Source organism: Perca fluviatilis, chromosome 16, assembly GCF_010015445.1.
Source record: "Perca fluviatilis chromosome 16, GENO_Pfluv_1.0, whole genome shotgun sequence".
In the NCBI taxonomy this organism is placed as follows: Eukaryota; Metazoa; Chordata; class Actinopteri; order Perciformes; family Percidae; genus Perca; species Perca fluviatilis.
Genome location: NC_053127.1, coordinates 36900391 through 36921597, shown reverse-complemented (window position 1 = coordinate 36921597; position 21207 = coordinate 36900391). Strand labels below are relative to the sequence as shown.

The window sequence follows — 21207 nt, the reverse complement described above, 5'->3', positions numbered from 1 at the left end:
TGTAAGCCCACAGTATGTTGTATACACAGACACAGAGCTGGAGCAGTCAAAAAGCATATTTTTTGAGAATCAGCGGGCTGGACAAGAAGAAGACTATACACTCTCCAAAGATCTTCGTTGTCGCCTGATAAGGAATACGGTAACAAGCATGATTGCCATCAAGAGAGCTGCAAGGGATGACTTCCAGTATCCATGCAGCCGTGAACTGACTGTAATGGCTAAGCGTCTCATAGAGTACTACCCAATGCTGCGGGACAAATCTGCAGCCGGTGGAGCTGAGTGGGTATGTCACTGCTCAGTTAATTCAGATCAGTGCTTGTATGGCTTAATTTCCACATACATTTTTATTAATGTGTTTTATGTTTTGTCAGGAATCTGTGAAAAAGCAGCTTTTGAAAAGGGTCCAGAATGTGACAACCCCCAGAAAGAAGCAGGGAGCGACTCCTTCTAGCTTTGAGAGCAGCAGCAGCCAGGAGACACTTACTGATGACTCTGGGTCCACTGCTTCAACTTTGATCTTGGAAAGATCACCACAATCGAGATGCAGTTCCCCGGAGGCTGAACAGGTGGATGGTAAGAACAAATAATAAGATTGTGTTTTGGTATTAATGCAACTTTTACTGTTAACAAGGGAGAATACCATGCCTTTTAAATATGTACAGTAATGTCATACCTCTTCTCTGGGAGCTGCGGCTAACCTAAAAGAGATCTAGAGAGAGCTTCAAAAGTAATACATATAATCTTGGTCTTTTTGGTTAAACCTCAGGTTATCTATTGTCAGTGTCAGTAACAGTTACAATTTTATTAAATTATATACAGTCTCCAAATGAAGTTGTTTTATTGTTGTTATCAAAATTTAAATAGTGAAACTTGAATATAGACTGATGTTCTGGTTACATTAAAGCCTTGTCCTTAGAAACCATAAAAACAAAACTAAAAACAGATCAAAGTAACACACTTGGCCTGGTACCAGGCCTATCAGACTTCAGTTTTTTTATCATATATGTCACTGGATTTTTGTATGGTTCCATCAAACTGTGATAATAGGAACAGTGATTGTAATTTCATTCATCATTACAAATGTTAAATGGTGTTTTCTAGGATCTGAAACTACTGATAGCCCACAGAACCAGGCAAGGCATTACAAAATTCTTCAGGAAATGTACAAATCCAAGCCCAGACCCAATAAGAATGATGTTGCCCAGCTGTTGGACCTCGAATACCAAGCAAGACTGTTGTGAAGGACAGAATGGACTCAAATGCAAGGCTTAACGAAAGCAAATAAGTTTATTGAACAGAAGAACGAGGAGCTCGGGAGTAAACTAGAAGGGCAGGGGACTCAGGGAAAAAACCTAGGATGGAGAGGGACTCAAGGGAAAAACCTAGGATGACCAGGGAGCTCGGGGAAACGTGGGGAAACCGGGGCTGAAGATCCGCGGGAGGAGGACTGAATGGGGAGGCCAGCTGACTGGATCTGGAAGGTATGGAAGTGAACTCTGTAAAACAAACACAAAGAAGGATAAGGTAAGGAAACACACAGGGACAGTAAATGCTGAAGGGAACTCAAGAGCTCTAGCAACGAGTGTCACCAGTGAAGCTGACGCAACGAGATTGTAGATGGCTGGCAGGTGTGTGTGGCGGGAGAGCAGTGATGGTTGATTGGCAGCAGGTGTGTGTAGTCAGCTGGCAGGCAGTAGGCAGGAGGGAAAGCAAAAAAGAGACAGGGAGAGAGAGAGAGCAAACAGAAAAATACTAACAGCAGAGAAAATAAACAGAGACTCACAGCCAGCCGACCCCAACCATCACACAAGATGGGCATACATTGACTCTGATTTTCTTAAGGAGCTGGACAGGCCTGCCAAGATTCTTCAAGCATATCCCTGCTTCAGAGAACTGGATCATGTAAGCAACTTTAATTGCATATATTGGGTAAGTTCTATTTTGCACATACTGTTTCAAGTTTTGGGACCCAGTAGATGTTTTTACACAACTTTGTGTGGAAAGTGATAGTTTTGTCCTGTTTGTCAAATTAATTTAGTCCACAAATTCTACTTCCAAAGTAGTTTAAGAAATTGATACACAATGAAAGATATTACTTAGATTTTAACTGGAATGTAGATTGTAATATTTCTTTTCTCTATTTATGTATTTAATGATCTATTTTTGTCTCTGTACCAGATAATGGATGAACTCCGGACTATCCTCGATCAGGAAAACTCTCACTACATACCTGAAATAAAGAACTGTTGGGAAACCTTTTAATGAGAAGGCACAGTTTTATGGAGTTTTTAAAAAAGTAATGAGGCCTCCGTTGTCGGATAAAGGTAATTGCAGTGTATTGAGAATCCCATGTTAGTATAAAGTTGTTGGGTTTTTTTTCTTTCTTTTTTTTTAAATAACCAACTTCAGTAAAGACAATGACTATTTTTCTTTTTCACAGTAAAGCAATCTGTTGCCGTGATTAAGGCTTTGCCAGACCTGTTCCCATCACCTGTGGCTCCACACAAGAAGTTAGGACATGCAAGTGCAGCTATGCTTCACATCCTTAAGGTAAGAAATGTATGCATGTACTGTATTTTTCATATTACTTGATCATATTCTCTTAACAGTGAATTGTTAAAGTGATTATTTTTTTTTTATTATTTTTGTTTCAGTCAGCAGAAGACCCCAACACCTTTCTTCAGGCAAGACCACTCTCCAGCCCTATTGTGATTGTCTGACTCCATCCATGACCGAGATATGCCTTCGTCATATAAAAAAGTTATGGCTGAGTGGAAGAAGTTCATTACTGAATAGGCTTGGACATTAATAATATTAATAACATGTGTGTTTTGGAGGAGCTGTTGTTTTGGAGGAGCTGTTGTTTTTTCAGCCTCTTGGAAAGTCAGGCACGTTGTTCTGTCAGATGCTTATAGTTTAATTTTGCCCATTCAGCTTTTCAGCCTTGACTTGACTTCATGTATGCTCTGCTGACATGCACCTAAAAAAATAATAAAGAGGTGATGAATATTTGACTCATATCTTTATTTTTTAGGCAAGCCTTTCACATTTTCTATTACTGTCAGGATTACTGATTTTAAGCATTAATATGAAATGTAAATTTCAGGGATTTTGCCTTATTTCAAGAATTTTGTAAAGAAGTAGATGCTAAATTCAAGCAAATTATACTCCATATTGAGAAAAAACACCTTTAACTGCTTTTATTATATCAAGAAAATAATGCCTAATGTGTAGCTTTATGACAAGATTATGGCACTAGCATTTACTCAATTTTAGAAAATTTTCCAACCTATTGAGAAAATAATTCTTATTTTAATTGTATTAAGGCAAATGCACTTGTTATCAGTGAGAACACACTAGTTTTAAGGTATCTGTGAGTTTGAGGTTAGATATTTTTTCTTGTTTTAGAAAATCTTGGCAAGTCAAATGTTCTAGTTCTGTTGGCAGATAATTTTGCTTATTTTAAGTAATATTCACCTAATTTTTATACTTTTTTTTTCTTGTTTTTTTAAGCTGGCTTTTTGCAGTGCAAGCTTACATTAGCTTGTCGGTTAGAATGGGAAATTGTCTGAAGGTCTGGCGAAAGATGCGGACAAGTTGGCGGATGAGGCGGAGGATAATTGTACTGAGGTTGGCACAACAAGCGGATCAGTGTTCGAGTCAGTCTAATGCTCAGAAATGGGAGTAAGTCACACATGGGCAAGTCACAAGCAAGTCTCAAGTCTTATCCTTCAAGTCTCAAGCAAGTCCAAGTCATTTTTTGTGACAATCAAGCAAGTCAAGCCATAGCTTTAGTCAAGCAAGTCAAGTCATACAAAAGTTTCCATTTTTAAACAAGCTAAAGACAGTGGTTATGAACTAATGGAGTTTTATTTGTGTTTCTTCCTACTCAATATTCAAAAGACATTGTGTCCAAGCCACAGTTTAAATGTATACAGATTAAAAAAAAGAACTCAGCCTAAAACTAATATTGGGCCAACAACAAATCAACATACATATTTGTTCAACATGCCTCAAACATGACATCAAATCATGAAATTCATTCAAACATTTCAAGTATAATGGTTTCTAAGTCAAATAATATTCTTCAAACATGCCTTACTTTTATGGGACAGAAACACATCCTTTAACCTTTCCTTCTCTTAAAGAAGAAGAAAAAAACATTCTTTAAGAGAAGCTGAATCCCACCACCTTTGTAATTTGGAGGGATTGACTGTGTGTATTTATCACATGGAATGGATAGTATGTTAATATTTGTCAGTGTATTTGTGAGTGAATGTGTGTGTGTGAGAGAGAGAGTGAAAAGTTATTATTGGTGGGTGAATGTGTGTATATGCATGTGCGTGTGTGTGAGTGCAGTGTGTTGTGTGTGCATGTATGTGTGTGCCTAGTTTTATTTGCAAACATAAAACTGCGTGTGTGTGAGAGAGAGAGAGAGAGAGACCATGCATGTCTATCCCCTTATATCTATTTAGGTTATGTGTTAGGTTTCTCACTTTAACCTTCACTACAGTGAAACAGTGAAGGTGAAAAATCAAAAGCCACTTACAATGCATTGCATTTGCAAAAAATTTAATTTGATAGAACTTTGTCACTCAATTGTGAGCGATGGGGTCTCATTAACACCCCGCCATGGCTGAATATACGTTCAACAGGTGCACTTGATGCAGGAATAGCCATAACTCTTACCGCCACCCCGAAAAAAGAGGGGAGGGTGTGCTTATTCATGGCCCAAAACTGAAGGGAGTTCTGTCCATCACAAACGTCCAAATAGTGGTTCAGCTGAATATGGGGACTGGAACCCAAATCTCTCTTCTGTTTCTTCTTGCGGTATGCTGAGAACAGTCCGGACTGATGCTCTGGGTCTGCCACTGTAGTTAGGTCACCGTCCTCCCGCTCATGGGGGTGTGTTGTTGGGGTGGCCTTGTCTGCCTCTTTGAGAATCAAGTCTGAAATGCACAAGCAAAAAACATCCATCCATCCATCCATCCATCTTCGTCCGCTTATCCGGTGTCGGGTCGCGGGGGGAGTAGCTCCAGCAGGGGACCCCAAACTTCCCTTTCCCGAGCAACATTAACCAGCTCCGACTGGGGGATCCCGAGGCGTTCCCAGGCCAGGTTGGAGATATAATCCCTCCACCTAGTCCTGGGTCTTCCCCGAGGCCTCCTCCCAGCTGGACGTGCCTGGAACACCTCCCTAGGGAGGGCGCCCGGGGCATCCTCACCAGATGCCCGAACCACCTCAACTGGCTCCTTCCTTCGCCGCCAAAGGAGCCGCGCCTCTACTCCGAGCTCCTCACGGATGACTGAGCTTCTCACCCTATCTCTAAGGGAGACGCCAGCCACCCTCCTGAGGAAACCCATTTCGCCGCTTGCACCCTGGATCTCGTTCTTCGGGCTCATGACCCAGCCTTCATGACCACAGGTGAGGTAGGAACGAAAACGGACGGTAGATCGAGAGCTTTGCCTTCTGGCTCAGCTCTCTTTTCGTCACAACGGTGCGATAGATGGAATGTAATGTACCGCACCGCTGAGCCGATTCTCCGACCAATCTCCCGCTCCATTGTCCCCTCACTGCGAACAAAACCCCAAGGTACTTGAACTCCTTCACTTGGGGTAAGGACTCATTCCCTACCTGGAGAAGGCATTCCATCGGTTTTCCCCTGAGAACCATGGCCTCCGATCGAGTGCGTGATGATCCTCATCCCAACCGCGCTACACTTTGGCTGCGAACCGATCCAGTGAGTGCTGAAGGTTGCGGCCGATGATGCTATCAGGACCACATCATCTGCAAAAGCAGCGATGAGATCCCCAGCCCACCGAACTGCAACCCCTCCCCCCCCGACTACTCTATCCTGTCCATAAACATACAAACAGGATTGGTGACAAAGCGCAGCCCTGGCGGAGGCCAACCCTCACCTGAAACGAGTCCGACTTACTGTCCGAGAACCCGGACACAGCTCTCACTTTGTGGTGCCGGATAGATGGCCTGATGGCCCAGAGACCCCCTCACCCCATACTCCCCAGCACCTCCCACAGTATCTTCCTCGGGGGACCCGGTCATAACTTCTCCAAATCCACAAAACACATGTAGACCGGTTGGCATACTCCCAGGCCCCCTCCAGGATCCTTGCGAGAGTGAAGAGCTGGTCCGTTGTTCCACGACCAGGACGGAATCCGCATTGTTCCTCCTCAACCTGAGGTTCGACTATCAAAACAAGCAAAAAACAGTGATCACAAAATGCATGCAGGTTTGAAATATAGAGTAACAGACAAAACCGTCATAATAACACACAGTTAGGTAAGGCAACCACATAATTAAATTTTATTTTGAAGCCTAGTTGACATTAGCCTAAATTGTATTTAATATAAAAAAATATAACATACCTTTGATCATCATAGACACAGACTCCTTGATATCTTCAGGTACCAAAATGTCATGGGTCAACCACATGTTGCCAAATGAAGGATCCAGCAGAGCAGCTTTCAGGTAAAGAGGGTCAGAGAAAGGCTCTGATGGCCCATCATCCTGTCCATCGGCCATCCTCACATTCACAAAGATCCCTCTGAATCTTCTTTTAATGGATCTTTGCAAGCTATAGATCAAGCCACCCAAGTAGCACACTTCCTGTTTTTGATTCTCTAGGTGGTGATTTAGAGAAAGCACACAGGGCACCACAGCACTTATGGTCACATTTGTTTCTCTTTGTGTGAGATCTGTGGCTTCTGCAAAAGGCTGAAGGACATTTACAAGTTCCTGTATCTGATTCCACCTTGGAGCATGGATGTATTAAAAGACGTGGAGACGTAACTGCACCGTTGACAAGCCCCTCCCGACTCGTTCCTCCAGCTCTGGCTATCTTGCTTTCAGCCCGCAATTAGCCGATTAGCTTTCTTTGATTTCTTCATTGCAGTAAGAGTCAACTTTTCGCCAGTCCCTCACAAGTTTCTCCCTCCTTTCAAACTTTCTTTCTGCTGCTCGATTACCGTTTTCGGCTGCATATTTTACTACCTGCAGTTTGTTATCTCTTTTCTTACTCAGTTGTCTTTAGCAGCAGCATTCTAGTTGTCACAAGCCTCTCGCGGCTGTAGACGGTAATGTTTCAGTATGAATTAACATTTAAAAACATGTTAAATTATATATATTTTGATATATAAGTCGCACCTGACTATAAGTCGCAGGACCAGCCAAAGTAGGAAAAAAAGTGCGACTTCTAGTCCGAAAAATACGGTACTGAATGCTTTTTTCATGTTTGCGGCATTATCGCAGATGATGTGTTCAACCTTTCTCTTGATCTGGAAGTCTTCACATATTTGCTCAAACAAATACAAAACAAATTCTCTCTCCTGTATGGGAACCTTTAAAGCGGTTGCACGAAAGCAACTGGGATTTCAATTGCAGATGTGCTCTTTACTACTGAGCTAGTGAGCTGTGACTCCTAGAAATCCTCTCATCCTACGGTCTGACCATATGTCTACCGTCACTGACAAGTTGTCTACCTTGGCCAAGTCACTTTTTAACTTTGTCCGCCTTTCTTCCACTACATCGTCTAGCTTTGACGTAATCGTTCTTCAACTTACAGGGGAGTACTTGCTGTCCATTATTGATAAAAAATGATGGAAGCTTTTGTGTTCAATGATCGACAATGGCATGTTGCAATTGATAATGAGGTCTGAAAGTATTGAGTTTGTAATGGCTCTTTGCATGGGGTGGTTGATGTTGTAGAGTGGGACAGTCCTGAATTCAATAAATTGGGAGATTGGAGGCTGATCCGAGTCAAAGGTTGCCTTGGTGTGGACATACATTTCGTATCTAAAAAGTAAACAACAGGGAAGAGAAGCAAAAATAGATTTAGACCATATATTCATTGCATAGTTTAGCAATAAATAGTTGTCATTTTAAATAAAACATTTTGACATTTAACAGTTTCAAACTGTTATTCAATTCTATATGAGTAGTATTTATTTTCGCATTAACAATATCTTAGTAGCACTATACCTTTATTGTTGCAAGTCACTTTGGATAAGTGTCAACTAAATTACTTGAAATGTAATGTTTAGTCCTAGCTTTCATGCATCAGAGCTTTGATGGTTGGGTAGATCTCACACAATAACTTGACTAATACACTAAGATACAGTAGGCCAATGCAATGATATAATACAGAGAAATTACACAATTTTCTTTGAGTAAGTACGCAAACAACCAAATAATGTTACTTAATTGTGTTTAATGTCATCACATGGTGAATATGTTTAATGTCATCACATGGTGAAAGACAGCCACCTGCCACTGGACGGACAGCCTGAGTTGGCAACCCTATATCAGCCCAAATTGGGAAAAAAATAGCTAATCAATCAGATGAGGCTACAGTCGAAATTTTGATATGCCCGACGGCACAACACCAGAACTACATTGAGCTAGCTACTACGTTAAGGTTTTAGGACTCTCAATGCTATATATACAGAGGTGTCAAAAGTATTCACATTCATTACTCAAGTAGAAGTATAGATACTATGGTTTGAAAAGACTTCTGTAGAAGTTGAAGTATCAACTCAAGCTTTTCACTCAAGTAAAAGTGTAAAAGTACTGGTTTCAAAACTACTTAAAGTATAAAAGTAAAAGTAATGCAAGGGGAAAAAAATGCCATTAAGGACAAAAGCTAGGCTGCCCCACAGGGGCCTATAGTGCCAGGGCTCAACATAAAAAAAAATCCCCCCTGGTCCCCGGGGCCAGTAGATCAAAGTTTTGCTGGCCCCTTCTACATTTTTACTGGCCCTGAAATAAATATCATAGGTGTGAATGGCAAAGGACAAAAAAGCAGGAAAATATACGCCGCACCTACTATGAAGCTTCAGAAAATGGTTCTAACCCAGCTAGCCACTGCCACTGGATGTTGTGCCATAGACGTTTTTCATGGCAGACATGTTGACATTGTGTATTCAAAACCATTAATGATGGCTGCATTCCACTTAGGAGAGGTCCTGGTATTGTTCATGCTGACTCACTGAAATATCTTACTGGGACACTTGATAGAACTGAGCCATCGTTAAGGTTATCAATTTCAGCTGTGCTTTTCCTACTATGACAAGTCAACATGTCTGCTGTGAAAAAGGTCCATTAGCAGTAAAGCTAGACCAGGGGTCATCAACTACATTTTTCCAAGGGCCAGAATTTTTTTAAGCAGACACTCCAGGTGCCAGACTTTCAAATAAAGAAAATAAAATTATACCTAATACGCATCTTCTTGTTTGATATTTTCACTTTCTTACTAAATTAATGCTATTTTTTTCACATACATGTATTAGTGTAAGCAACCCCCTAAAAACATGGAAAATCCATAATGATAACTAGATAGGCTACTTAACTAAAAAATGATCTCAGATTAGGGGGCAGTTCACTGAGGAGTGATGGTTAAAGTCTTGATTAGTGAAACGTAATCAGTGTCCTGATTGGTGGAAAATGCTTACAGAAAGAAAGGCCTGTTGTCAGGTAAAAATGTCACTGTCAAAGAGCCTGAAGTGAAAAGTTGTGGAAAACAGCAGCTGTAATGATTAATGGACTGATAAGCAGGCTAGCATTCGTCCTGTATGCCTCATTTGAAATAAGACAATGTTGTTGCTTAATAATACAACCGGCAACATCATCAAAAATGAAGAACTCGGCGTCATTCACGTGCATATTAAGTAGCCGCATGTATTTGTTGTGGTCTTATAATATATCCATAGGTTTACCGCTCCAGCGGAGAGGATGGCTCGTTCAGACAGCAGCTACGTTTACAAGAGTTTGTCCAAAGTTCAAGATTGGTTGTGAATTAAGATAAACAAACTACAAACTGACATCTTTCATTTTAGCTCGTTTGTAAAGTCGCTATTTGCAGAGTAGAGCTGTGTTTGCACAGCGCGGTGGAGAAGAGTGGACAGCGCAGACAGAGCAGACTGAAATATCGGTTTCTACGTGTTTCTGCCTGTACAACAGGTAGGTGGGTATTGATAAGTATTGACTCTTTCCCAGTAAGCACACATACGTCGCGGCGACGTATTGGCGATGTAATCAGAATGCATCAGGGATACGTAGTATTTTCGTAGTTTGCTCACTGGCACGACGTCCCCGCGACGTCGCTGCGCTACGTTTCAGCGACATATAGCCGCTCTCTCCGCAACGTATACATATATACATCGTTCTAACGTATGCCATACGTCGTAGAGATGCAGGCAATATACATCGTTCTAATGTATGCCATACGTCGTAGAGATGCAGGCAATATACATCCTTCTAATGTATGCCATACGTCGTAGAGATGCAGGCAATATACATCGTTCTAATGTATGCCATACGTCGTAGAGATGCAGGCAATATACATCGTTCTAACGTATGCCATACGTCGTAGAGATGCAGGCAATATACATCGTTCTAATGTATGCCATACGTCGTAGAGATGCAGGCAATATACATCGTTCTAACGTATGCAATACATCGTAGAGATGTACGCTTATATACGTTGTTCTAACGTATGATATACATCGTAGAGATGCAGGCTTATATACATCGTTCTAACATCTGCTATACATCTTACAGATGCAGTCTCAGGTACATCTTCCTGACATCTGTTATACGTAGTACAGATGTCAGGAAGATGTTTACCAGAAGTTTATGAACACTTGCCTGCTCTCTTCTGCTCTCTGCTGCTGCTGCTGCTGCTACCTGCAGTTAGACTCACAGCAGCAACAACAACAGCAGAGAGCAGAAGCCAGCAGGCAAGTGTTATTTACATAAACTTCTGGTGTACTTACAAACTTTCCAATCCATCGTTTTATGAGAGCATAACCTATATGTACTAGTGTAGACCTTTGGTATCATTTCGGGCATTATTAGTGGGGTCATTTAAGAGATACAAACGTGGGTCCATTAGCCCCGCGCTAAGCTATTCAGCGGCTAACGCTACTCTACGCTAACTCGCCCAATGTTAGACCCAGGTGAAAAAAGCTTCTGGGGGGGTGTTTGGCTCGAGGTCGTGGTGCAAAGGACCCTAGGGTGAAATTACTCCGAACCATCACTTTAAAACAAGATAAGATCCTTAATTAATCCCACAGTGGAGGACATTTTCAGTGATACTGCACCAAAAGGAAAGTGCAATGACAAAAGCATCAGTAAAAACGCAAGAATAAAGCAGTTAAAACTGTTCAGTATACAGACAGAAAGTTTAATAATATGGTATTCACAGTATTGCACAGAGGAGTTATTGATATTGCATAAAAAAGGTGTACATTGATGTTGCACGTGAGTAAATTCTCAGATAGGGTGCGTGTAGTCTACTTGGAGCAGTGTTGATTATAAAGTCTGGCAGCAGCAGGAAGGACGTGTGGTATAGCTCCTTCACTGCACATTAGGGTTACATTTGAATACAAAATGTAACTTAAGTACAACTTCCAAAGGGTTAAAATATTTACTGTTAATAGATGGATATGATTTAATAATAGTTTATTACCTACCCATTTCAAAGTCTGTGTAGATCTTCTTCTTTGGCTTCCTCTTCTGGAATTATTAGTACCTCTTCCTCTTAGCAGGCCAATTCAGCAGTGGTCGTCAAATCAGTTTTCAAACTCTTTCCTCTTATCTGAAAGAGATTAATATACAGAGGTAATTAATAATTCAAGTACAATGTAATAGATAGAGAAAGTCTAGGACCCCTTGAACACACAGGGGGTTAAAAAAATAGAGGAACACATAAGAATCATGAGTGGCACTGCACCTGCCCCAAATACTAGATAGATTCAGATTACAGGTGTGTAATTTGCATCTTGCAACAAACTAATATGACAATAACATACCTGACTCTTTTCACTTGTTGATCAGGCTTATACACCCAACTATTATTGTGGTATGATGTCCTTCATCTCTGCATTGCCTTCTCTCCCACCTCCTGCCGACGTTTTCTGATCTTCCACTATACATCATACCAACATAAAAACAGAGACACTATGTGAAAGCTACTATCAAAAAATACTGCTCTTTTGTGAGGATGCAGTATTTTTAGTATTATACTACTAGTTTGCGCAATGAACACAGTGTATTCCTGACATTTTGTAGAAGATGGTGATATTCTTAGCAAGAACCCCCTTTTTAATGAGGGATAACTAGTGAAACAAACAAGCAAACACACATCAACTAACAGTTTACCAAAGTTACCCTTGCTATAAACATTATAGCACACATACGTCGTCACGATGTATTGGCGATGTAATCCAAATTCATCGGGGATACGTAGTAGATTGCTCGTTTGCTGACTGGCACGACGTCCCCGGGATGTTGCTGCTGTACGTTTCAATGACATGTAGCCGCTCTCTCCGCGACGTATACATATATACATCGTTCCAACGTATTTCATACATCTTACAGATGCACACATATAGCTACATCGTTCTAACGGAAAAACGGGGGAAAAAAGCAATATATCAATTAAATTATTGTGATATTGATAATTGTATTGCTCTCAAAGTCAAATGTGATTCAATATGTCCATCGAACGTGTTTAGTCCCTGTTAAAGCCGATTATAAACTGCTAATGTCAGTTAGGCTTATGGTCAATTTAGCTTCAACAAAAAGTAAAACTTAAAGTTAAGTGACTGGACAGTAACTACATTAAGCTAACGCTAGCTTGCCAGGTAAATTGTTTTTATTTTAATTAATCAACGTTAGTGATATATCAGCAAGAAAATCATGGTAACAGGTGACGATGCTCATTAGTGTTTTGAAGGCTAACGTTAGCCCACGAAAACGGGCACCATCTAGCTAATAACTGATGTTTTATGACCGTTGGCACTCCCAACCCCATTTTCAAAATCAGTTGTTAACCAGATTTAATGCCGAGTGTACAGAAACGAACCACAGTCTTACTAGCTAAACTGTCCTAAACTAATTTTACATAGTGTCATTTAGTTAATAAGCAGGGTAAAAATAAAATATTACAATCACAATGTAATAAGTACGGCTTAGCCTGCCATTAGACGGCCCCTGAACCTCTTCACCTTTTTTAAATGATTTAACGTTAGTTGGCAGATTAGCTAGCTAGCTAGCTAACGCTACATGCCGAATTTACCTTTAGCTAGCTACATTTTGATTATATAACAAGTCTTCAGCTTTAAATGTTCCCTGTTGAGATTTTAGTTCCATTAAAGCCAAAACAAAAATCAAATTAACCGATATGAGCAAAGTATGAGGTTATAAGGTTACTGTTAGCTAGCTAGCTAAAATTAACGTTAAGGGATATCGGGTAACGTTCAATTAGCTATAGCTAGCAGCCTCACGTTAGCTAACGTTACTGGCATGTACTGCAACTGTCATAGCAGCTAACGTTAACTTTACATTCAGATTCAGTCAGATTAGTACATATAGCAAGCTAGCTAGCTAGAGCACGGATATTTTAATTTTAAATGAATGTGAAAAAGGGCGGCTAGTGCGATGTGAGCCTGATCTAACGGCTCTAAAGTTACTTTAAACCATGACATGGCGTAACTTACTAACATATCTTGTTATTAGTCCAATGAACACCAACTTCCACATGAGAAAACGTCGAAATATTTGTATTAACGTTACGTTAAGATGAAATAGTGCTTACCATGGTATTTGACAGCAGCAAAGAAGCAGTCTCTATCCTAACCCTTCGTAGACTGGCAAATTTTTTTCCCCTTCCTTTATCGACTGTGGCGCGAATATGTTGCTGGGCAGAATTCAGATTCACTGTCCATCACATCAACAGTGTGTGTGTACAGTAAAGACATCCAGACGCTCAATAAACGATGCTTCCAAATGACCCGCGAACAACTGAGGAACCGTTAATACATCTCACCGACATAGTTAATACGTCGCTGCGATGTATAGATTGTGATTATAATAAGACGTCCAGACGCTCAATAAACGATGCTTCATTATGACCCGCGAACAACTGAGGAACTGTTAATGCATCTCACCGACATAGTTAATACGTCGCTGCGATGTATAGATTGCGATCATAATAAGACATCCAGACGCTCAATAAACTATGCTTCATTATGACCCGCGAACAACTGAGGAACTGTTAATGCATCTCACCGACATAGTTAACACGTCGCTGCGATGTATAGATTGCGATCATAATAAGACGTCCAGACGCTCAATAAACGATGCTTCATTATTCTTCTTTATGACCCGCGATCAATTGCAGACGAAGCGATCAATTGCATACGTCGTGCCGACGTATGTGTGCTTACTGGGTTAATCATGGAGGGTTTATTGTAGGCTACTTACAGTAACGAGTGTAGCGTTAGCGATGTTTCAGTTCCCTCTAACGTCAGTTTTGGAGCATCAGAGAGAAGCGCAGGCATTTAAGTGTCACCTAATAAGGCACTGAAATCTGCGTTGCTATTCGGTCCGGTAGATAACGGTCGTTAAGGCACCGGTGCCGTATTAGCACCGGGTCAGTGCAGGTGCGATGGATTGTGTACAAACCAATAGGGTGTGGGAGTGGTATATGTTTATACTTCTCATCCAACCACAATCAAATTCACTCTCTCCGGATGGAGCGATTTATCCGGATAGGTTTTTGTGTGTGTGTGTGTGTGTGTGTGTGTGTGTGTGTTTTTTGAATGATGACGAGCCGGAATGAAAACAAGCCAAACTGAAATAGGAGTAACGGCTATTTTTAAAATGTAAGGAGTAGAAAGTACAGATAATTGCGTGAAAATGTAAGGAGTAGAAGTAAAAAGTCTGCTGTAAAATAATTACTCCAGTAAAGTATATATACCCCAAATTTCTACTTAAGTAAGGTAACGAAGTATTTGTACTTCGTTACTTGACACATCTGTATATATATTAATTATACTTCAGTCTATTATATGAAGCTAAAAATGTCTGGATTGCTAACTGTTTACTTACTGGCTGTTAACTAGCTACTACTATAACTTATGGGATAGGGACGTGTAGTAGAGTTTTTATCTGTCATATTGATGTGTGATATTTCTTTAATATTTTATCCATTACTCCATGTTTCTTTTATATTCTCATCATTTTATATATATTAACTTTATACTATACAATATTTACTCTGTTTTCTATATAATATAATATATCAGTTATAAGGATTTAGTATAGTACTCTATTATTCTAAAAAAGTGATCATAGCTTCTCCTGTATCTGTCATGTAAGCCTATGTGGCCCCCTCTGTCTCCCTCATGCATACTCTACATGAAGCAGAGGGCTGAGTATGTTTTCGAGGAAGCCTTCCACAGAAAGCCTCAAAGCTCAGCTCTATACGAGTAGGTTTTCCGCAACTCGAGGAAGCCTTCCAAAAAAGCTCAAGACTCAGCAGTAAAACAAGCAGTGTCAGCAGGAAAACAGTCCCTCCCATCTCATGCTCAGCTATAAGAACCCTGAAGTTTCTTTGTTCACTGACACACTTTCTCAGATTGCTTGTCAGTCTGTTAAACTGTCTCCTTATTTTGCAAAAGAATAAAGAAAATAACTTAGAGAACTCCAGCGTGTCAGACAAACTTATTTTCCAGCTTCATCATCGAACACCAAAGAGATTTTCCACAACAAAAGTCAAATCATTTCAAGTCATTTGACTCAAGTCTAAGTCAAGTCTCAAGTCATGAATATCAAGTCAAAGTCGTCGAGTCTTTTATGAATGTTTATCAAGCAAGTCTCAAGTCCTAAAACTTGCGACTCAAGTCTAACTCGAGTCAAGTCATGTGACTTGAGTCCCCCATGTCTGCTAATGCTAATGAAGCGGCGGAGCTGGAAGACCCGGCTGGAGGTTCCAGATCAGCTAGCAAGGGAGAGAGAGTTGTGCATAGCATGAGAACAGTGTTGGGGTGAGAAAAAAAACAAACCGGAGCGCCACTCTTTATCCCCGCTGCTTTCAAGCAGCCTAGGCACAGAAGCAGAACAGGATGAAACAATCACTAAAGCATTGGCATTTACATTAGCATATTATATTAGTCCATGAGCCAGGGGGGTTGATCGGTATCATCGGGGGGACAAATGCTATCATTGTTTTTTGGCAAGGTATACACCCCTAGTACTAGAAAAATCATGATAGCAGTGAAGGGGTGGTAGCGAAATCAATTTTTTCAGCTCATGAAGTTAATAACCCCCTAAGATAAATTCCGTTTTTGAAATCTGGTGTATATCTGGTTTAGGCTCATGGTAGGGATATTGTCAATATTCTATAATATGGTGCTTGGTATCGTTGGAAAGGGGACCTTTTAGGCTTTAATTTAAGCCCAGTACTGAATCTGTCTGACAAACACAGAGGTCACATGACTTCTTTAAACCTTTAATAACACCCATTTTCTCACAATTTTCGCCTAAACTGTATGCTTTCTTTTATCCCTGGGGCATGAAGGAACACCAGGGACACAAAACTCAACAACTTCAATACTCAAGGCACTCTGATGATTCAGAAAATGTACAATATACCCATACTATTTATTTGTGAGAGCCTTAAATTAGACTTGTGCAGCCAGCACAAAAGTTTTTGTAATTACCTCAAGTAGCTTATGCACGGAATGTTGATGGATTTTGACAGTTTTGTGAAAAGATCGTTGGTTCAGTTGACTGGTTATAACAACACTACCAACTATGCCATCTTCAATCAACTCCCAGTGAGTTTCAGGGGTATTAAATGTAAGTACACAATACTTTTTCTCTTGTGCTTGAAGGTTAAACATTGTAACAGTAACAGTAACTGCTACAGTGCAGGCTAGCTAGCTTACAGGTTAAACAGTGTAACAGTAACAGTAACTGCTACAGTCCAGGCTAACTAGCTTGTAGGTTAAACAGTGTAACAGTAACTGCTACAGTGCAGGCTAGCTAGCTACATCAGTTGGAGATCGTCTAACATTTCCAAGAGGATGTAAGTGACATCAGGTTAAGCTTATGTTATGATGGGTTGGGTTTAAAGGTCCCATGGCATGAAAATGTCACTTTATGAGGTTTTTTAAAATTAATATGAGTTCCCCCAGCCTGCCTATGGTCCCCCAGTGGCTAGAAATGGCGATAGGTGTAAACCGAGCCCTGGGTATCCTGCTCTGCCTTTGAGAAAATGAAAGCTCAGATGGACCAATCAGGAATCTTCTCCTTATGGGGTCATAAGGAGCAAGGTTACCTCCCCTTTCTCTGCTTTTCCCGCCCAGAGAATTTGGCCCACCCATGAGAGAAAGACATCATGGCTTTCAAACAAGGAAAGTGGCAGTTGGTCAAGGCCACACCCCCACCCTCCACCTTGCCCCCCCTCCCTCCTCCTCAATAGCTAAAGACACAGAAATGGCACTCTCCACACCAGATGGATTGCTGAGAAAAACAAACAAAGCTACTTTGGCCACAGCCTTGCAGAAAAATGTAGCACTACAGGAGAAACACCCAGAAAACTCCGCCACAGTGGTTGATGGGATGAACTTAGTCCAACGAGTGAAAGGTGATGCAGTTACTTTCAGAGATGTTGCCACAACAATCCTGGGTATGGCTCTGAGGGAAGGCAGTCAGAGTAGAAGAATAGATGTTGTGTTCGACACATACAAGCAAAACTCAATCAAGAATAGTGAAAGATCTCTACGGGGTGAAGAGACTGGTCATGAGTTGCAGGATATCACAAGCACAGATGGTGAGGCAGTGGAGGAGCTTCCTGACCAAAGTCAATAACAAAACTAGTCTCATTAGCTTCATAGTGAATGAATGGAGGAAGCCAGAATACAGAGAAAAGCTACAGAAGAAGATTCTATATGCAACTGTGATTGACAAATGTTACAGAATCACATATCAAGACAGTGAGGATGCGTCAACTCTTCAATGTCAACAAGAAGAAGCAGATGGACGACTACTTCTCCATGCCGCCCATGCCGCAAGAGAGGGATACCAATCTGTAGTTATCTGTTCAGAAGACACAGATGTCTTTATCATGTCTTTAGCATTCTGTGACAAGATTGAAGCCCCATTGTTCCTGAAGTGTGGCACAAGAACCCCGTACAAGGCTGGTAGCTGTCAGGAAGGTTGCAGCCACTGTTGGCATGGACACTTGTAGGGCTCTCATTGGGTTGCACGCCTACACGGGATGTGACACTGTAAGCGCTTTTGCAGGCAAAGGGAAGACAAGGGCACTTACACTCCTGATGAACAACAAAGAAACACAAGACACATTCTTGAAGTTGGGCCAGGAATGGGACCTCTCACCAGAACTGAGCAACAAACTGGAGGTATTTACATGTGTCCTCTATGTACGGTGGCCCTGAGAGCCCACAGCACGCAACAATAAGACAACACGTGCAAATAAGACAACACCTGCAAATAAGACAACACCTGCAAATAAGCCACAGCACGCAACAATAAGACAACACGTGCAAATAAGACAACACGTGCAAATAAGACAACACGTGCAAATAAGCCACAGCACGCAACAATAAGACAACACGTGCAAATAAGACAACACGTGCAAATAAGACAACACATGCAAATAAGACAACACATGCAAATAAGCCACAGCACGCAACAATAAGACAACACGTGCAAATAAGACAACACGTGCAAATAAGACAACACCTGCAAATAAGACAACACCCGCAAATAAGACAACACGTGCAAATAAGACAACACGCGCAAATAAGACAACACGCGCAAATAAGACAACACGCACTAATAAGACAACACGCGCAAATAAGACAACACGCGGCAAATAAGACAACACGCGCAAATAAGACAACACGCGCAATAAGACAACACGCGGTAAATAAGACAACACGCGCAAATAAGCCACAGCACGCAACAATAAGACAACACGTGCAAATAAGACAACACGCGTAAATAAGCCACAGCACGCAACAAGACAACACGCGTGCAAATAAGACAACACGTGCAAATAAGACAACACGTGCAAATAAGACAACACGTGCAAATAAGACAACACGTGCAAATAAGACAACACGTGCAAATAAGCCACAGCACGCAACAATAAGACAACACGTGCAAATAAGACAACACGTGCAAATAAGACAACCCTTGCAAATAAGACAACACCTGCAAATAAGACAACACCTGCAAATAAGACAACACCTGCAAATAAGACAACACGTGCAAATAAGACAACACCTGCAAATAAGACAACACGCACTAATAAGACAACACGTGCAAATAAGACAACACGTGCAAATAAGACAACACTTGCAAATAAGACAACACTTGCAAATAAGACAACACTTGCAAATAAGACAACACGTGCAAATAAGACAACACCTGCAAATAAGACAACACCTGCAAATAAGACAACACCTGCAAATAAGCCACAGCACGCACTAATAAGACAACACATGCAAATAGCACAACGGAAGTGTTTCCAGGGGACACTTTTAAGTGATGCAGCACACCTTTCTGTGTATTATACACTCCAGTCCAGATGGTGGCGGTAATGCTCCAAAAAGCTGGTTGCCAACCGCCATTCAAAATCATAAGAAGAAGAAGAACTGCGTATGAGGAATACAGCTGGCAACGTCAAGTTTAGACATCGAAACGAGTGGTGTAACGTTGGGGGAAATTACCTCAAATGTAAGTGTTTTTACCTTTTACATTTCATTGATATTGCATGATTCGGACATTGACTATTGCAGATAGCTGCTGTAACACTAGCGTTAGCCTTTTGCTAACTCTAGTTAGCCTGACATGTTGTCAAATAATGTTACATCCAGATCATTTACTTGTGCTTTATCTGCCAAATAACCAGACCAAATATAAGCAATTGCCATGTGCTATAATATGTGACTAGAGTGCTGGACTACATTTCCATTGCAGTCAGAATCAAAGTGTGTAACGTCAGGTTTAAACCTTTTGTGGTAACGTCTACTGATGAAAATTATTTCTTTTTATTTATTGTTAATCTTGTGTGACGTTCTGACATTTTAATTTCCATTCATTTGTATGCTAGGGCAATGGGAATGTTTTAGCTACACTTGGTGTTCAAATTGCTCCTTTTCTCCAGGTACAGTGCCTTGCGAAAGTATTCGGCCCCCTTGAACGTTTCGACCTTTTGCCACATTTCAGGCCTCAAACATAAAGATATAAAACTGTAATTTTTTGTGAAGAATCAACAACAAGTGGGTCCCAATTATGAAGTGGAACGAAATTCATTGGCTATTTCAAACTTTTTTAACAAATAAAAAACTGAAAAAGTGGGCGTGCAAAATTATTCAGCCCCTTTACTTTCAGTGCAGCAAACTCTCTCCAGAAGTTCAGTGAGGATCTCTGAATGATCCAATGTTGACCTAAATGACTAATGATGATAAATAGAATCCAGCTGTGTGTAATCAAGTCTCCGTATAAATGCACCTGCTCTGTGATAGTCTCAGAGGTCCGTGTAAAGCGCAGAGAGCATCATGAAGAACAAGGAACACACCAGGCAGGTCCGAGATACTGTTGTGGAGAAGTTTAAAGCCGGATTTGGATACAAAAAGATTTCCCAAGCTTTAAACATCCCAAGGAGCACTGTGCAAGCGATAATATTGAAATGGAAGGAGTATCAGACCACTACAAATCTACGAAGACCCGGCCGTCCCTCTAAACTTTCAGCTCATACAATGAGAAGACTGATCAGAGATGCAGCCAAGAGGCCCATGATCACTCTGGATGAACTGCAGAGATCTACAGCTGAGGTGGGAGACTCTGTCCATAGGACAACAATCAGTCGTATACTGCACAAATCTGGCCTTTATGGAAGAGTGGCAAGAAGAAAGCCATTTCTTAAAGATATCCATAAAAAGTGTCATTTAAAGTTTGCCAAAAGCCACCTGGGAGACACACCAAACATGTGGAAGAAGGTGCTGTGGTCAGATGAAACCAAAATCGAACTTTTTGGCAACAATGCAAAACGTTATGTTTGGCGTAAAAGCAACACAGCTCATCACCCTGAACACACCATCCCCACTGTCAAACATGGTGGTGGCAGCATCATGGTTTGGGCCTGCTTTTCTTCAGCAGGGACAGGGAAGATGGTTAAAATTGATGGGAAGATGGATGGAGCCAAATACAGGACCATTCTGGAAGAAAACCTGATGGAGTCTGCAAAAGACCTGAGACTGGGACGGAGATTTGTCTTCCAACAAGACAATGATCCAAAACATAAAGCAAAATCTACAATGGAATGGTTCACAAATAAACATATCCAGGTGTTAGACTGGCCAAGTCAAAGTC

General features: G+C 41.0%; 2 long non-coding RNA genes across 2 annotated transcripts; one reads left to right on the top strand and one right to left on the bottom strand.

The window, feature by feature from the left end:
• The first annotated feature begins 1778 nt into the window (after window positions 1-1778).
• On the top strand, window positions 1779-2984 carry LOC120544478. The gene is made up of 4 exons (XR_005636506.1): window positions 1779-1929; window positions 2179-2324; window positions 2441-2550; window positions 2655-2984. It is a non-coding gene; the product is annotated as an uncharacterized LOC120544478 (long non-coding RNA).
• Window positions 2985-11514: 8530 nt separating this feature from the next.
• Window positions 11515-13644, bottom strand: LOC120544361. The gene is made up of 3 exons (XR_005636484.1): window positions 13616-13644; window positions 11829-11944; window positions 11515-11614 (listed from the first exon to the last, which is right to left on the bottom strand). It is a non-coding gene; the product is annotated as an uncharacterized LOC120544361 (long non-coding RNA).
• Between the last annotated feature and the right edge of the window lie 7563 nt (window positions 13645-21207).